This window comes from Pundamilia nyererei, unplaced genomic scaffold (genome assembly GCF_000239375.1).
Source record: "Pundamilia nyererei isolate P.nyererei 1_Seehausen unplaced genomic scaffold, PunNye1.0 scaffold00060, whole genome shotgun sequence".
In the NCBI taxonomy this organism is placed as follows: Eukaryota; Metazoa; Chordata; class Actinopteri; order Cichliformes; family Cichlidae; genus Pundamilia; species Pundamilia nyererei.
Window position 1 is genome coordinate 1,133,126 of NW_005187461.1, and position 3,292 is coordinate 1,136,417.

A 3,292-nucleotide genomic window follows, 5' to 3' on the forward strand; every position below is an offset into this window, starting at 1 on the left:
AAATGACAATTTTGTAGAGAGAGTCCTAAAGCGATTTATCATGTGAGTGATCGTGACTGCTTAGAATGAAGGCTCATCAAGACATAATCACTAGCACTTCCTTTATTTCCTGGAAACTAACATTAAATGTGTTTAATGGAGATATTTGGTTAATAAACATTTTGCCATTGCTGCAGCTCAGGTGTGGAGATTAGTGGTGGTGATAGATTCCATTATAAAGTCCAGATGATCCCCAAACCCAGGCTATACGCTGGCCCTTTGCAAGTCGGGGTCTGTGCACACATAATTGCATGTTTATGAATAATTGCTTTTAACTGTTTTTATATCACTCCACTCTGGATGGAAGGACAACAAAAAACAAGAGCGAGAACATCTTAGACAAATGCTGATGTTGCAAAAGTGAAAATTCTAAACTATAAAACTCGCTGTCATCTTATCCTCCTCAATATTCTGGGGGGACGCTGCAGTGTCGGTGTGTGATCTGTCTACCCGTAGCAGCACAGAATAATTAAGCCGGAGCTGCTCACTGAGGCCTGTCCAGTATCTGAATAATGAAATGAGCATACTGTATGTGACAACGTAGACAGACTCACACACGCGTGCATCAACAGACACGCTGTAAAAAACACATATATGCACTACCACTGCACACAGAATAGCCCATCCACTGAAACTGATACAGCGCTCTCTGAATTATGCACACATTTACTCTTTTGGCTCATGTTGGCTCATGACTAACGTCTGACAGCAGCATGTCCCCCATTCAGGACTTGATCATTTTTCATACGCCGGGTGTCCTTGAAGTAGACCTGTCATGCTCGTTCCCAGCTCCACATTCTTATTCTAGAGCAGCTCAGTACAATTCACAACTGGGCAGCTGTGGCTCAGGTGGTAGGGCAGGTTGCCTACCAATTAGAAGGACAGTGCATCGATCTCTGGCTCTTCCAGCCCACATCCAAAGTATCCTTGGGCAAGTTGGTGAAATCAGAGTTGCCCCCTGTGTTAGAAAGTTCTTAGGCAAAGTTCTGCATGGATGCATGTGTGACTGGGTGAATGAGACTTTTAATAGAAAGCTCCACTATGGCACTACATGAGTACCAGTCCAATTACAGTTCAAAATAATCCCTGCATATCAGCTTCAGCCCAAAGTCCTGGTGTACAATAAAGCAACTTTAACCGAGTATCAGGCTCAAGACAGTACATATGTACGTATGTATGTAAGTTGACACACCTGTTCAATGGAAACTCCTCAAGAAGTGTACAGCAGCATCCCTGTATTGATTTTGATACGAGCAGTCACAGGCAGCCAAAAGATCGAGTGCAGGGAGGGGGTGGTGTTACTGGAGAAGGCCGACAGCAGAATACTTGATGAGTTGTAAAGGCTGAAGAGAGGATTTTGAGAGCCCTGCCAAGAGGAGTCCAGTAGTTAGTGAGAGTCATAGGAACACAGATGGACAAGAGCTTTGGCTCGGGAGTGGATCGAGTCTCCTGGTCTGCTGCTATGCATTCGATATGGACCTTTTAGAGCATGTGATAGATCAAACCTATTACTATTGTCCTAAGTGGAAATATGCAGTGGCTTCAGTTGCTGCTGTAGCTTTATTTTCTATGCAGTGATGACAGTGAAAGGTCCAGCAGAAACGAATGAGAAATGCAGCAGGATTTAAAAGCAAGCAGAGATTGAATAGCATAACATTTCTGATGTGTAGTATTACAGTAGCATTTTTATGTAAATGGTAAATGAAGTTTTCCTGCTTGATATTCACCTCAGGTAAGCACAGCTGCACTGACGGAGACATTGAAAGGCTGCACGCAGCCTTCCCTCGTACACACGCACTTGCAATTACCACGCCGTATTGATTCCTGGTGTAACAGTGTTTCCAGCCAGTGCAAAGTTTTGTGAAACTCTTTCCAGGAGTTAGTGTAACTAGGAGTGTTTGTCTCGATGCCCTGAGGCAGCAGTGTGGGTTATAAGGTCATCTGAGATTTGTATGATTGCGTCTGACATCTCACACCTTTGGGAGGATGTTGTGGGACGTAAGGACATTTAGGTGTATGCGTTCACTCAGGCATGTGTTTGCATGTCTGCGCTCATTCCTAGAAAGAGGATGGCAGTTCCATCTACAAGTAAACAAATCCATCTGCCGCTTTCATGTTTTTCCCTCTGCATGCTCCGGAGGTTCAGACTATTCAGCTGCATTGAACTCCATCTGCAGCGTCCAGCTAGCAAGCAGCGGCAGGGTTCCTGTCATCTTTAATTCACGTAGTCCTGCCGTTTGTCTCTCTGTTCTGTTATGTGCCGGAGTGGGCTGAAATTCCCTCGTCCACTCATAATTCATCCACCTTCTCTGCCTGTTTCTGTTTGGCTAAGGCATGTGAAGGAGAGATAGCGTAAAGTAAAGATGGATTGTGGACTAGGTGGCTGAATAGAGTGAAGGAGAAAAGGAGAGACAGAGAAAGAATGTGCTTTAGGGAGATAAGAGAGGAAGTTTCTGGTAGAAAAAACCCGGCAAGAAACATTACTTAATTTTTCTCCTCTGATTGCTCCCCTTTGTCCGTGTAATGTGTTTCTCTCTGTCCTCAGCTGATCTCGTCTATCAAGCAGCATACCACTAGGAGCTAACAGCTCAGCTCCAGTCCCACTGATAACCACTCTTTCATCCTTCTGTCTCCTGCTGTGGGTGTGCATGTATCCCTGCTCTGTATTATGTAAAAACTTTCAATGTGATTCTGAAATCAATGTCATTTCTGCAGGATGTTTGTAATTGTGACACTTTGACAGAAAGCACAAAAACGCAAGTGGATGCAAGAAACCTTCATATGATTCAACAATGCATCTTTGATCATGTCGAAAACCACCGAACAAGAGTTGAGCTTCATGCCTCGTATACAAATGATGCCAACAGCAGCTTTTGGACTAAAGATAATAAATTGATCTTGTATCAAAGAATATATTGTAGGCAGTGTTGGGAAGGTTACTTTTAAAATGTATTCCACTACAGATTACAGATTACATGCCCCAAAATGTATTTTGCAACGTATTCTGTTACGTTACTCGATGATAGTGACGTATTCTGAATACTTTGGATTACTTAATATATTATCATGCTTTTTACAACTACATGAATGTCCTATTGCTGTGTGATTTATTACGATTACTGAAGGTCCGCGGCGCCGAACCGTAGTAAAGGGACCTCTGACTAATACGTAGAGTTTGTGTCGGGCTCGTAGCCGAAAAATAGCTTTACTTTGTTGTCTGGGTCAAGTTTTAGACAGAGAGAGGATTTGAAAG

The 3,292-nt window shown here is 43.3% G+C and overlaps 1 protein-coding gene across 1 annotated transcript in view; it reads left to right on the forward strand.

Moving 5' to 3' along the window:
• kcng4a (potassium voltage-gated channel, subfamily G, member 4a) overlaps positions 1–3,292 on the forward strand; it is a 20,333-nt gene that overhangs the window by 1,402 nt on the left and 15,639 nt on the right. The gene's annotated exons all lie outside the window — the stretch shown is intronic.